General features: G+C 38.4%; 1 protein-coding gene across 1 annotated transcript in view; it reads left to right on the forward strand.

Moving 5' to 3' along the window:
* The first annotated feature begins 13,176 nt into the window (after positions 1 to 13,176).
* Positions 13,177 to 16,319, forward strand: part of LOC120530173 (high choriolytic enzyme 2-like) — a 98,828-nt gene continuing 95,685 nt past the window's right edge. Inside the window, exon 1 of the mRNA XM_039754433.1 lies at positions 13,177 to 13,288. The gene's annotated coding sequence lies outside the window, so the exon portion shown is untranslated. The remainder of the gene's footprint in view (positions 13,289 to 16,319) is intronic.

Here is a 16,319-nt window from a genome sequence, read left to right on the forward strand (position 1 = left end):
CTGAGCTGCTGCTGCCAGTCAGAGCTGGGATAGACATACTGCCACATGTTTTATCTCGTAGGACAGGTGAGCTCGTACTGGAACCATCATAGACTTTGATATAGTCACTGGTACAGCTTGGTGTGTTCTGGATATTGAAACTATTAAACTGCAGCTGGACCTGTAAGGAATTGGCAAAATAAATACAAACAATATATATGAGAGTGTGTATGGTACCAAAGTTTATAATGGCATTATTTACTAAAATAATGAGGTTATCCTTTACATAAATGAGATGCTGCGTTCAGAGAACACATTCACTTGAAATGTGTCAGTCACCAGTCGAAACACAGCAGAATAACTAATAACGTAATACTTGGTTCTTAAGGTATACTTGACATTGACTACTAGAAGTAGACCCCAAGCCACAACTATGACACACAGGAGACACTTTATTTCATGTTAATATTAAAATGTCTGATGGGCCTTCTGGAGTCAGTGGACTCTGTTCCTGACAAAAATTAAACCTTCTACACTTGCTCAGGTTTTTGCTAAGGTTATGGTCACAATGGGAGGAACATTAGAAAATGTAGATACAAAAAGACCTAACCCTAAGGCCAGAGGTTATTTCATTTATATTAAAAGAAACTGGATTCACTTTAACAAACTTTATCATAAGAAGAAGAATGGCAGAAACATCCAAGGTCTCAGTCATATTTACCTGCCCACTTGGTATTTGTATCAGGTAGACATAGTTTGCATTATTTGGATATGGGGAAGGGTAGCTGGGAGACGTAAAGGTCCCTGAAGCTCCAGTTAACAGAATTTGAGTTGGCCCAGAAGTAACTGCACAGAGAGAAGAGAATAAGGGTGTCAATGAATGCTTCCTATGTTTATTTTATTGTATGGATTCATTTCTATATTTAATGTTGTGTTATAATTATGTTTGCTCCGTAAATCATCTTCTGATGGTGTATTTCTTTAATGAAACCATATATACTGTTACTATAGGGTGGTCCAGATCTAATTATGCAATTTTCATTACGCTATAACTTTTTAAGTTTATTACATAGAAAATCACCCAAAAAATCCCAGACCATCAAGAAGTGTGCGAACTGACAACACGAAGAATCGTCCCCTCATAAATCAAATCATATTTTGAGATGCAAATAACGGTGCAGTTTATTGATTTACTTACAGGTGCTGTAGGAAGCAATGAAACCGGGTGCAGTGACTGAGGCATCAGTGACAAACTGTACTAATATTGAGCTGCTGCTGCCAGTCAGAGCTGGGATAGACATATTGCCGCATGTTTTATCGAGTAGGACAGGTGAGCTCGTACTGGAACCATCATAGACTTTGATATAGTCACTGGAACAGCTTGGTGTGTTCTGGATATTGAAACTATTAAACTGCAGCTGGACCTGTAAGGAATTGGCAAAATAAATACAAACAATATATATGCGAGTGTGTTTGGTACCAAAGTTTATAATGATGCTATTTTATAAAGTTACTAGGGGTCTTCCCCACCTGCTCGCTTCGCTCGCCAACCCCCTGCCTGCGCTATGTGCCAGCAACTTCGTGTCTCTGCTGCTCGCATATGTGGATTTCACTTTCACCAAACAACAGATCTTTTAATTCTTCTTGGATACACCTCTCTATTGGGAAGAAACACTACTTTTCTCTGATGGCAACATGAATTAGGCAATCTACAAGTGTCCGACTTAAAGTTTAAACCTGAACAATATGGTTGATCTCTTTTCACTATTCTGTTATTTGACAGAGTAATAATTTCCATTTGTTTGCGCTAATCACAATCTTTACTATCATTTTTTTGAGAATTTCGAATTTTCATACTTCCATTATCTCTAACCTGCTCTGCACGTGTATCGTGCCAACATTTTTTAATTCTTTACGACGTTCTACTTTGTCATCTACTCTTTGTCTTTTATTTCCAGCCCCAGGCATGGTTAAAAATCTTGGCACAAAGTCTCGTCTCACGGGACGTGAAAGTGTCTCTCAGAGAAAGTCACGTGTCATCTCTCTTCCCAAGATTTTTTTATTATAATAAAGAGGTGAGGCTATCCTTTACATAAACAAGATGCAGCATTCAGAAAAAACATTCACTTGAAATGTATCAGTCACCAGTCGGAACACAGAAGAATAACAAATAACTTAATACTTGCTTCCCAAGGTATACTTGACATTGACCACTAGAAGTAGACCCTAAGGCACAACTATGACACACAGGAGATGCTTTATCTCACGTTGATGTTAAAATGTCTGATGGTCCTTCTGGAGTTAGTGGACTCTGTTCCTGACAAAAATTAAATCTTCTATACCTGCTCAGGTTTTTGCTAAGGTTACAATCACAATGGGAGGAACATTAGAAAATGTAGATACAAAAAGACCTAACCCTAAGGCCAGAGGTTATTTCATTTATATTAAAAGAAACTGGATTCACTTTAACAAACTTTATCATAAGAAGAAGAATGGCAGAAACATCCAAGGTCTCAGTCATATTTACCTGCCCACTTGGTATTTGTATCAGGTAGACATAGTTTGCATTATTTGGATATGGGGAAGGGTAGCTGGGAGACGTAAAGGTCCCTGAAGCTCCAGTTAACAGAATTTGAGTTGGCCCAGAAGTAACTGCACAGAGAGAAGAGAATAAGGGTGTCAATGAATGCTTCCTATATTTATTTTATTGTATTGATTAATTTCTATGTTTGATGTTGTGTTATAATTATGTTAGCTCCGTAAAGCATCTTCTGATGGTGTATTTCTTTAATGAAACTATATATAATTTTACTAATAACACATCATATTTTGAGATGCAAATAAGGGTGCAGTTTATTGTTTTACTTACAGGTGCTGTAGGAAGCACTGAAACCGGGTGCAGTGACTGAGGCATCAGTAACAAACTGTACTAACACTGAGTTGCTGCCGCCAGTAAGAGCTGGGATAGACATACTGCCACATGTTTTATCGAGTAGGACAGGTGAGCTCGTACTGGAACCATCATAGACTTTGATATAGTCACCGGAACAGCTTGGTGTGCTCTGGATATTGAAACTATTAAACTGCAGCTGGACCTGTAAGGAATAGGCAAAATAAATACAAACAATATATATGCGAGTGTATATGGTACCAAAGTTTATAATGGCATTATTTAATAAAATAATGAGGTTATCCTTTACATAAACGCGATGCTGCATACAGAGAACACATTTACTTGAAATGTATCAGTCACCAGTCGGAACACAGCAGAATAACTAATAACGTAATACTTGCTTCCTTAGGTATACTTGACATTGACCACTAGAAGTAGACTGCAAGGCGCAACTATGACACACAGGAGATGCTTTATCTCACGTTGATGTTAAAAATCTGGCAGTCCTTCTGGAGTTAGTGGACTCTGTTCCTGACAAAAATTAAATCTTCTTTACCTGCTCAGGTTTTTGCTAAGGTTAGAATCACAATGGGAGGAACATTAGAAAATGTAGATACAAAAAGACCTAACCCTAAGGCCAGAGGTTATTTAATTTCTATTAAAAGCAACTGGATTCAGTTTAACAAACTTTATCAAAAGAAGAAGAATGGCAGAAACATCCAAGGTCTCAGTCATACTTACCTGTCCACTTGGTATTTTTATCAGGTAGACATAGTTTGCATTTTTTGGATATGGGGAAGGGTAGTTGGGAGACGTAAAGGTCCCTGAGGCACCAGTTAACAGAATTTGAGTTGGCCCAGAAGTAACTGCATAGAGAGGAGAGAATGAGAGTGTCAGTGAACGCTTCCTAGTTTTACTTTATTGTAGTAATTTGCTGTGTTATTATTTTAGCTCTCTAAAGCATTTTCTGATGGTGTATTTCTTTAATGAAACTGTATATGCTTTTACCATTAACACATCATATTTTGAGATGGAAATAAGGGTGCAGTTTATTGTTTTACTTACAAGTGCTGTAGGAAGCAATGAAACCGGGTGCAGTGACTGAGGCATCAGTGACAAACTGTACTAATATTGAGCTGCTGCTGCCAGTCAGAGCTGGGATAGACATACTGCCACATGTTTTATCGAGTAGGACAGGTGAGCTCGTACTGGAACCATCATAGACTTTGATATAGTCACTGGAACAGCTTGGTGTGTTCTGGATATTGAAACTATTAAACTGTAGCTGGACCTGTAAGGAATAGGCAAAATAAATTCAAACAACATATATGCGAGTGTGTATGGTACCAAAGTTTATAATGGCCTTATTTACTAAAATAATGAAGTTATCCTTTACATAAATGAGATGCTGCGTTCAGAGAACACATTCACTTGAAATGTATCAGTCACCAGTTGGAACACAGCAGAATAACTAATATGTAATACTTGCTTCCTTAGGTATACTTGACATTGACTACTAGAAGTAGACCCCAAGGCACATCTATGACACAGAGGAGACGCTTTATTTCACGCTGATATTAAAATGTCTGACGGTCCTTCTGGAGTCAGTGGACTCTGTTCCTGACGAAAATTAAACCTTCTACACTTGCTCAGGTTTTTGCTAAAGTTACCATCACAATGGGAGAAACATTACAAAATGTAGATACAAAAAGACCTAACCCTAAGGCCAGAGGTTATTTCATTTCTATTAAAAGAATCTGGATTCAGTTTAACAAACTTTAGCATAAGAAGAAGATAGGCAGAAACATCCAAGGTCTCAGTCATACTTACCTGTCCACTTGGTATTTGTATCAGGTAGACATAGTTTGCATTTTTTGGATATGGGGAAGGGTAGTTGGGAGACGTAAAGGTCCCTGAGGCACCAGTTAACAGAATTTGAGTTGGCCCAGAAGTAACTGCACAGAGAGAAGAAAATAAGGGTGTCAATGAATGCTTCCTATATTTATTTTATTGTATTGATTAATTTCTATGTTTGATGTTGTGTTATAATTATGTTAGCTCCGTAAAGCATCTTCTGATGGTGTATTTCTTTAATGAAACTGTATATAATTTTACTAATAACACATCATATTTTGAGATGCAAATAAGGGTGCAGTTTATTGTTTTACTTACAGGTGCTGTAGGAAGCACTGAAACCGGGTGCAGTGACTGAGGCATCAGTGACAAACTGTACTAACACTGAGTTGCTGCCACCAGTAAGAGCTGGGATAGACATACTGCCACATGTTTTATCGAGTAGGACAGGTGAGCTCGTACTGGAACCATCATAGACTTTGATATAGTCACCGGAACAGCTTGGTGTGCTCTGGATATTGAAAGTATTAAACTGCAGCTGGACCTGTAAGGAATAGGCAAAATAAATACAAACAATATATATGCAAGTGTGTATGGTACCAAAGTTTATAATGGCATTATTTAATAAAATAATGAGGTTATCCTTTACATAAACGCGATGCTGCATACAGAGAACACATTTACTTGAAATGTATCAGTCACCAGTCGGAACACAGCAGAATAACTAATAACGTAATACTTGCTTCCTTAGGTATACTTGACATTGACCACTAGAAGTAGACTGCAAGGCGCAACTATGACACACAGGAGATGCTTTATCTCACATTGATGTTAAAAATCTGGCAGTCCTTCTGGAGTTAGTGGACTCTGTTCCTGACAAAAATTAAATCTTCTATACCTGCTCAGGTTTTTGCTAAGGTTAGAATCACAATGGGAGGAACATTAGAAAATGTAGATACAAAAAGACCTAACCCTAAGGCCAGAGGTTATTTAATTTCTATTAAAAGCAACTGGATTCAGTTTAACAAACTTTATCAAAAGAAGAAGAATGGCAGAAACATCCAAGGTCTCAGTCATACTTACCTGTCCACTTGGTATTTTTATCAGGTAGACATAGTTTGCATTTTTTGGATATGGGGAAGGGTAGTTGGGAGACGTAAAGGTCCCTGAGGCACCAGTTAACAGAATTTGAGTTGGCCCAGAAGTAACTGCATAGAGAGGAGAGAATGAGAGTGTCAGTGAACGCTTCCTAGTTTTATTTTATTGTAGTAATTTGCTGTGTTATTATTTTAGCTCTCTAAAGCATTTTCTGATGGTGTATTTCTTTAATGAAACTGTATATGCTTTTACCATTAACACATCATATTTTGAGATGGAAATAAGGGTGCAGTTTATTGTTTTACTTACAAGTGCTGTAGGAAGCAATGAAACCGGGTGCAGTGACTGAGGCATCAGTGACAAACTGTACTAATATTGAGCTGCTGCTGCCAGTCAGAGCTGGGATAGACATACTGCCACATGTTTTATCGAGTAGGACAGGTGAGCTCGTACTGGAACCATCATAGACTTTGATATAGTCACTGGAACAGCTTGGTGTGCTCTGGATATTGAAACTATTAAACTGTAGCTGGACCTGTAAGGAATAGGCAAAATAAATTCAAACAACATATATGCGAGTGTGTATGGTACCAAAGTTTATAATGGCCTTATTTACTAAAATAATGAAGTTATCCTTTACATAAATGAGATGCTGCGTTCAGAGAACACATTCACTTGAAATGTATCAGTCACCAGTCGGAACACAGCAGAATAACTAATAACGTAATACTTGGTTCTTAAGGTATACTTGACATTGACCACTAGAAGTAGACCCCAAGGCACAACTATGACACAGAGGAGACGCTTTATTTCACATTGATGTTAAAATGTCTGATGGTCCTTCTGGAGTCAGTGGACTCTGTTCCTGACAAAAATTAAATCTTCTATACTTGCTCAGGTTTTTGCTAAGGTTACGGTCACAATGGGAGGAACATTAGAAAATGTAGATACAAAAAGACCTAACCCTAAGGCCAGAGGTTTTTTCATTTCTATTAAAAGAAACTGGATTCACTTTAACAAACTTTATCATAAGAAGAAGATAGGCAGAAACATCCAAGGTCTCAGTCATACTTACCTGCCCACTTGGTATTTGTATCAGGTAGACATAGTTTGCATTTTTTGGATATGGGGAAGGGTAATTGGGAGACGTAAAGGTCCCTGAGGCACCAGTTAACAGAATTTGCGTTGGCCCAGAAGTAACTGCACAGAGAGAAGAAAATAAGGGTGTCAATGAATGCTTCCTATATTTATTTTATTGTATTGATTAATTTCTATGTTTGATGTTGTGTTATAATTATGTTAGCTCCGTAAAGCATCTTCTGATGGTGTATTTCTTTAATGAAACTATATATAATTTTACTAATAACACATCATATTTTGAGATGCAAATAAGGGTGCAGTTTATTGTTTTACTTACAGGTGCTGTAGGAAGCACTGAAACCGGGTGCAGTGACTGAGGCATCAGTGACAAACTGTACTAACACTGAGTTGCTGCCACCAGTAAGAGCTGGGATAGACATACTGCCACATGTTTTATCGAGTAGGACAGGTGAGCTCGTACTGGAACCATCATAGACTTTGATATAGTCACCGGAACAGCTTGGTGTGCTCTGGATATTGAAACTATTAAACTGCAGCTGGACCTGTAAGGAATAGGTAAAATAAATACAAACAATATATATGCGAGTGTGTATGGTACCAAGGTTTATAATGGCATTATTTAATAAAATAATGAGGTTATCCTTTACATAAACGCGATGCTGCATACAGAGAACACATTTACTTGAAATGTATCAGTCACCAGTCGGAACACAGCAGAATAACTAATAACGTAATACTTGCTTCCTTAGGTATACTTGACATTGACCACTAGAAGTAGACTGCAAGGCAACTATGACACACAGGAGATGCTTTATCTCACATTGATGTTAAAAATCTGGCAGTCCTTCTGGAGTTAGTGGAGTCTGTTCCTGACAAAAATTAAATCTTCTATACCTGCTCAGGTTTTTGCTAAGGTTAGAATCACAATGGGAGGAACATTAGAAAATGTAGATACAAAAAGACCTAACCCTAAGGCCAGAGGTTATTTAATTTCTATTAAAAGCAACTGGATTCAGTTTAACAAACTTTATCAAAAGAAGAAGAATGGCAGAAACATCCAAGGTCTCAGTCATACTTACCTGTCCACTTGGTATTTTTATCAGGTAGACATAGTTTGCATTTTTTGGATATGGGGAAGGGTAGTTGGGAGACGTAAAGGTCCCTGAGGCACCAGTTAACAGAATTTGAGTTGGCCCAGAAGTAACTGCATAGAGAGGAGAGAATGAGAGTGTCAGTGAACGCTTCCTAGTTTTATTTTATTGTAGTAATTTGCTGTGTTATTATTTTAGCTCTCTAAAGCATTTTCTGATGGTGTATTTCTTTAATGAAACTGTATATGCTTTTACCATTAACACATCATATTTTGAGATGGAAATAAGGGTGCAGTTTATTGTTTTACTTACAAGTGCTGTAGGAAGCAATGAAACCGGGTGCAGTGACTGAGGCATCAGTGACAAACTGTACTAACACTGAGCTGCTGCTGCCAGTCAGAGCTGGGATAGACATACTGCCACATGTTTTATCGAGTAGGACAGGTGAGCTCGTACTGGAACCATCATAGACTTTGATATAGTCACTGGAACAGCTTGGTGTGCTCTGGATATTGAAACTATTAAACTGTAGCTGGACCTGTAAGGAATAGGCAAAATAAATTCAAACAACATATATGCGAGTGTGTATGGTACCAAAGTTTATAATGGCCTTATTTACTAAAATAATGAAGTTATCCTTTACATAAATGAGATGCTGCGTTCAGAGAACACATTCACTTGAAATGTATCAGTCACCAGTCGGAACACAGCAGAATAACTAATAACGTAATACTTGGTTCTTAAGGTATACTTGACATTGACCACTAGAAGTAGACCCCAAGGCACAACTATGACACAGAGGAGACGCTTTATTTCACATTGATGTTAAAATGTCTGATGGTCCTTCTGGAGTCAGTGGACTCTGTTCCTGACAAAAATTAAATCTTCTATACTTGCTCAGGTTTTTGCTAAGGTTAGAATCACAATGGGAGGAACATTAGAAAATGTAGATACAAAAAGACCTAACCCTAAGGCCAGAGGTTTTTTTCATTTCTATTAAAAGAAACTGGATTCACTTTAACAAACTTTATCATAAGAAGAAGAATGGCAGAAACATCCAAGGTCTCAGTCATACTTACCTGCCCACTTGGTATTTGTATCAGGTAGACATAGTTTGCATTTTTTGGATATGGGGAAGGGTAGTTGGGAGATGTAAAGGTCCCTGAGGCACCAGTTAACAGAATTTGAGTTGGCCCAGAAGTAACTGCACAGAGAGAAGAGAATGAGAGTGTCAGTGAACGCTTCCTAGTTTTGTTTTATTGCAGTAATTTGCTGTGTTATTATTTTAGCTCTCTAAAGCATTTTCTGATGGTGTATTTCTTTAATGAAACTGTATATACTTTTACTATTAACACATCATATTTTGAGATGCAAATAAGGGTGCAGTTTATTGATTTACTTACAGGTGCTGTAGGAAGCAATGAAACCGGGTGCAGTGACTGAGGCATCAGTGACAAACTGTACTAATATTGAGCTGCTGCTGCCAGTAAGAGCTGGGATAGACATACTGCCACATGTTTTATCGAGTAGGACAGGTGAGCTTGTACTGGAACCATCATAGACTTTGATATAGTCACTGGAACAGCTTGGTGTGTTCTGGATATTGAAACTATTAAACTGCAGCTGGACCTTTTAGGAATAGGCAAAATAAATACAAACAATATATATGAGAGTGTGTATGGTACCAAAGTTTATAATGGCATTATTTAATAAAATAATGAGGTTATCCTTTACATAAACGCGATGCTGCATTCAGAGAACACATTCACTTGAAATGTGTCAGTCACCAGTCGGAACACAGCAGAATAACTAATACAGTATGTAATACTTGGTTCTTAAGGTATACTTGACATTGACCACTAGAAGTAGACTGCAAGGCGCAACTATGACACACAGGAGATACTTTATCTCACATTGATGTTAAAATGTTTGACGGTCCTTCTGGAGTCAGTGGACTCTGTTCCTGACAAAAATTAAACCTTCTTTACCGTTCAGGTTTTTGCTAAGGTTACAATCACAATGGGAGGAGCATTGCAAAATGTACTGTAGGTACAAAAAGACCTAACCCTAAGGCCAGAGGTTATTTCATTTCTATTAAAAGCAACTGGATTCAGTTAATCAAACTTTATCACAAGAAGAAGAATGGCAGAAACATCCAAGGTCTCAGTCATACTTACCTGTCCACTTGGTATTTGTATCAGGTAGACATAGTTTGCATTATTTGGATATGGGGAAGGGTAGCTGGGAGACGTAAAGGTCCCTGAAGCTCCAGTTAACAGAATTTGAGTTGGCCCAGAAGTAACTGCATAGAGAGGAGAGAATGAGAGTGTCAGTGAACGCTTCCTAGTTTTATTTTATTGTAGTAATTTGCTGTGTTATAATTATGTTAGCTCTGTAAAACATCTTCTGATGGTTTATGTTTTAATTAATCTCTGTATACTTTGACTAATAAACACATCACATTTTGAGACACAAACAAGTGTGCAGTTTATTGATTTACTTACTGGTGCTGTAGGAAGCACTGAAACCGGGTGCAGTGACTGTGGCATCAGTGACAAACTGTACTAACAATGAGCTACTGCTGCCAGTCAGAGCTGGGATAGACATACTGCCGCATGTTTTATCGAGTAGGACAGGTGAGCTTGTACTGGAACCATCATAGACTTTGATATAGTCACTGGAACAGCTTGGTGTGTTCTGGATATTGAAACTATTAAACTGCAGCTGGACCTTTTAGGAATAGGCAAAATAAATACAAAAAATATATATGTTAGTATGCATGTTACCTAAGTTTAATATGGCACATAAACAAGATGCTTCAATTACAGAATACATTCATTTTAAATGTTTCAGTCACTAATTATAAAGTAGCATTATTAGGGAATTAATTAACAAGCAGTTCCAAACCAGTTAACATGTAAAGCAGGCATGATGCCATAGAAGTCATAACTGTAATTTCTGACAGATGACTTGACAAAAGTGTGTACCATCATGAAGATGTAGAAGTTCAGGAAGTAGTAGTAAAGAATTTAGGCAGCAACTAGAGTAAAACAAATCTAAAGATTGAAATGTTTGCACTCTAGGTGCTGTACTGTAGCAAAGGATGAAATAGACTTGAATAATAAAATCATAGTGTCACTTACTTCCCCTGTCTTAGACTGACTCCTTCGAGAATTGCTTAACTTGAATTTTCTTTAACAGTAAATGCAAATGTCTCACTAAAGCATTTGATATGGTGTGAATAATACATATTGTAGACATGTGCAGCATGAATGATGCTGTATACCTTAAACTGAATGTATGACCAACTTTATTTCAGTTCTCATCAGTCAGAATTCAACCCGGTAATGTATTGATGAGATGTGGTGAGTTAATTGTTAGTTTCTTGCAATATTTGCAGTGTTTTTCTACTGAGCAGAACTCCACAACCACCATATTAATTTAGACATCAGTGGTGAGCAATCAAATGTTATATGCACTACCTCTCATGGACTGAACATCATTTTTTTCACAGAAATTCCTTGTGATATCTAAGGAAATATTAAGTTAATTTAGTCCTTTTTACAAATACTAGTAGCTACAGTAGATGGCTTATCCAAATAAGCACCCTAGTCACACTCACCTGTCCACTTGGGATGTGAATCAAGTACAAATAGTTTGCGTTCACTGGGTAGGGGGATGGATAATTTGGAGAAGTAAAAGTCCCTAAAGTACCATTTAGCTGCAATTCAGTTGGTCCAGATTTTTCTGCATGGGGTAGTTAAAAAGAACAGGTTAGTAAATACAATATGTTTTGTTCTTGCATTAGAATTTGCATTCATTTGACTTCCAGATGCTTTCAGAAACTCCTTACTATTGTAGCAATTGTAAAGAAGATTGATCCTTTCAATGTCAATGGGACTCAGTTCTTGTCTCTGCCCAATAGGGACTGTCCGATCAGGGATGGGCACAATAGTTTCCATTCCAGTGACATTGCTAAAAGCGTAACTGCAAAGAAAAACATAACTAAGTGATGCACATGGAAATCCTGTCCATGGAACTCTTATTATGTACTAAATCTCTTGGGTCTCATTACATTTCTTTGCTCTAGAGGAGCATTGATATAAAAATATGGCAAAATCTTCTTACTTGCTATAATGCATAACTGAGCTGTAGTCATAAGGCGTTCCAAGGTTGTTGGTGTCCTGTTTTTCAAAGTTTTGGACGTCATCTGTGAAGGAATGTAAACAATATAAATGATGTACTGAAAAATTGTCAGTGTCACATCAGTTTAACTAAAGATTAAATCTGCACTTCCAGGGTCAAACACTATTAGTTTGGCATTTATGAGTTTGCTGTGTATATTTTTCACATTCTACCAAGGACTGGGAGATATGGGCTTAAATTGATATTGTGATTATTTTTACACAAAATGTAATTTTTCAATATTTCTCAAAATACCTTAAATATTGAAGATAAGCATTATATAGGCATGTATTGACAGTAGCAGCTCTATTATTCAAGCCAGAAGTTTGTATGTGTGTTTGGGAGTTCTGCCATGTTTTAATTTCCCCTGGGTAAAAATAAAATCTATCTATCTATCTATCTATCTATCTATCTATCTATCTATCTATCTATCTATCTATCAATCAATCTTTATACACATCTTCTATAAAATGTCCAAAATCTTTTATATATTCTCAAGGCAAATAAAACATTGACAAAGAATTTTTTTTCTTTTTAAAATGATAACAAGTTCTTAAATACTGTAGCTGTGCTTTAAAGAAACAACTAAAATAACATGTTTTTCAAACATTTTTGTTTTTTGAATGTTTGACAGAAAGCAGATAGCCCCAGTTTTCCACTAGACCAGGCATGTCAAACACGAGGCCCGCAACAGAAATTTGTGCGGCACGCATGACAGATACTAATTAGCGCTAAACTTGTACAAAATGATTACTATCGTTTGTGATTGAATCATTCTCCATCTACGACGTTACTTATTGACTTTTCTTACTTCTGCCTTCTGACAAAAGCACGTTTTGGCATTACGGTTCCGGAAACGTCATCTGCTAGTATACAGTAGGTGCAGCCGCGACGTTGCAACTGAAGTGCTAGGCTGCAGCAGCCGCTACACTACTGGCTGGGCTGCTGAGACTGGCCACTGGGCAGAACTGACCATCACGAGTAGTAATAGCACGCATATTTTCACGTTTTTTTGCTCTAGTTTCATTTGATTTTGTGCTAGTTTTGTAACGAACAGTTGAAGATCGGAAGTGGACATGAGAAGTTGGTGAGTTGTTTATTAACCAATTTTTGTGATTTTGAGTTTGTATAATTAGTGTAGGTCAGGGGGCTTTTTGCATATCGGCTTATTTTACAATATAAACTTTGAAGTAAACTAAGTAAAGTAAAATTTGATTTTTGGAGGATTTGTTTTCCAACTTGTATTACTGAGCAATGAATTCAGTGAGCGTTATCGCGATTTCAGCTCACACGAATAGGACTTTGCGCTGTTTACATCACCATACTCTTACAACGTTGAGAATGCGCCTGAGAATATCCAAATGGAATTGATTGAACTGCAGTCAGATTCTATTCTAAAGGCAAAATACAACGACGTTGGTGTGCCAGGCTTGTATGCTTACCTGCCACCCTCGTATGTGCAGATCCATAAGTTGGCATCGAGAGTACGGTCTATGTTCGGAAGCACTTACCTTTGTGAGCAATTGTCTTCATTAATGAAAGCTACCAAAACCCCACATCGCTCAAGACTTACTGTCGAGCACCTTTCATCCCTCATAAAAGTTGCAGTTGCAAAATATTTCAAGCCTGATATTGACAAACTGGTTACTAACAAGTGTTGGGACAAAAGAAATAGATCTCAGACTGTAAGACTCCTATATAAGCAATGAATATAATATAAAGAATATGATATAATAATATAAGGACCTAGCTAAGAGGCTAAGACTCTAATTGAACTCTGTTGTATGGAGATTATATGAAATTGCTTTTCTTTAAACTTTAAGTGTTACATTTTTTAGTTTTCAGTATTGGAAAGAAAGCTACAGTAACTCTGTATAATAGTATAATAGTATTTGTTACAGTGCGGCCCGCTGACGCACGTATGGCAGTCGAAGCGGCCCACCAGTGGTAGCGAGTTTGACATGCCTGCACTAGACTCACTATGTTGAATCCTCCAACATGGAGCCTCAAAAAACAATAAAGAACTACGTAACGTTTAAGTTAGGCAAAATACCCAGTGGAACCCCTACAGATTTTTTTTCTTTTCTCCAGTTTAACTGAAGTTTTTTTTTTTTTCCTGTTCACCATGACCTTATCGTCACACACTATCATTTTGAGAATAAAAAGGTAATTCTATATTTAATGACTCTATTTCTCTTATGTAAGTGTGCATTTTGTATTTTTGCATATTATTAAGGTATTATTATCCATCCATCCATCGTCTAACCCGCTGAATCCGAATAGGGTCACGGGGGTCTGCTGGAGCCAATCCCAGCCAACACAGGGCACAAGGCAGGAACCAATCCTGGGCAGGGTGCCAACCCACCGCAGGACACACACAAACACACCCACACACCAAGCACACACTAGGGCCAATTTAGAATCGCCAATCCACCTAACCTGCATGTCTTTGGATTGTGGGAGGAAACCGAGCGCCCGGAGGAAACCCACGCAGACACGGGAGAACATGCAAACTCCACGCAGGGAGGACCCGGGAAGCGAACCCGGGTCTCCTAACTGCGAGGCAGCAGCGCTACCACTGCGCCACCGTGCCGCCCGGTATTATTATTATCCATTTTAATTTGTTTTTCTTTACATGTAACTACTGTACATCTTTGACATCTTGTAAAGCATGTTGGATTACATATGCTATAGAAATAAACGTTGTTGTTTTTATCTCCTCTACTTACATTTGAGTTTTCTTTGTATGTACAGCATATTGGTCAGCCAGTCAGTAAACATAGCTCTTTGTGTCTGTTTTACATAAGTAAAGACAAACCTCTTGATTCATTACCGCAGTAATCACTGATTATAAAATACAGTGTAATACAGGCTGTATGTAGTGTTTTATGATTAACATAATTTGTAATAGTTCCAAATGATGTTCGCGCAAATCCACGTCTGTCCTTGTCTGACATTGTTTGTATGATGCATGCGGGCATTTATTTTTTAACATGAGCCAGCATAGTAAGTGTTGCTTTTGCAGTCAGGCAACTTGTGTTTTACATCCAGTGCTCTTAGCAGCTTCTTGAATCCTTATTTGTATGTTTTATAGATTGGTACTTTACACGGCTGGGGCCAGGAAAAAACCTGTAAGGGGTGCAGTGACATTTCAGTGGAAACAAAGCAAAACTTCACTTTCATTTTCTATCCCAGTGAACAGTGAAGTGATTTCTCCGTTTTAAAATTGATCTTTATAAATCAGACTGATTTTTTTTCATTAATTGATATTTTATTATCCTATGACTAAAGTCTGCTCACAAAGTAATATGGTTGGATATTTCAGTTCTTTCAAAAAGTCATCAGGAAAACGTAGTGTAGCGCCCCTGGGTCCTAACAGCAGATGGGGTGAGGATACTTGGAGAAGCCAGCTATAAAGCAGGCTCACAAGAGATACTCAGTGGGGCTCACACACATAGCACTTAAAGAGCACATCAACTCTGTGTTCCTGATGCTAAAGGCAATCAGCTTGGGTGTATGGCTAGTGGCGTGCATCAGATGTGCTCATGGAGCCCTGTGGTGTTATGGGTCCACAGCTCGTTTAGCAAAGGCCAGTTTTAACTAAATAATCACCGCTCTCACGGTGGCTTAGCGAGGGGGCGTTGGGCCATAGCAAGCCACGGGGCGATCTGCGGTGTGGGCGTTTCTCACCGAGTGCACAGGTGAGGGACTGCCCACATCCGTGATTTTTCCCGAGGCTAATGTGCTACAGCTGCTATAGCCCCTCGCATTATAAAAAAGAAGCGCGAGTCGGTTGGGGAGAAACAAAAAGATCAGAAAAAGAAAAGAGAATGAGATGGAGGTTAATGGGAAGCAGGTTGGTGCGAGAGAGAGAGAGCCACGAAGAGCGGGTGAGCAAGCAAGCAAACAAGCGCTTGCGGGCAGCTGCGAGGGCCTGGGTGTTGGGGCCTACACCCAGGCATTTGAGTTGATGTTGCTCCCGCTGAGTGAGCAGGTAGCGGGAGTGACCAGGGGATGGCGACGAGCCGCAGAAGGCTGGAAAGGCAGTGGAAGTCGGGAGGCTTGGTGGTGGAGTCCCCAACGTGAGCGACCTGGCCATTGGTGGAAACCAAGTCATG

The sequence above is a fragment of the Polypterus senegalus genome, chromosome 1, assembly GCF_016835505.1.
Source record: "Polypterus senegalus isolate Bchr_013 chromosome 1, ASM1683550v1, whole genome shotgun sequence".
NCBI lineage: Eukaryota > Metazoa > Chordata > Cladistia > Polypteriformes > Polypteridae > Polypterus > Polypterus senegalus.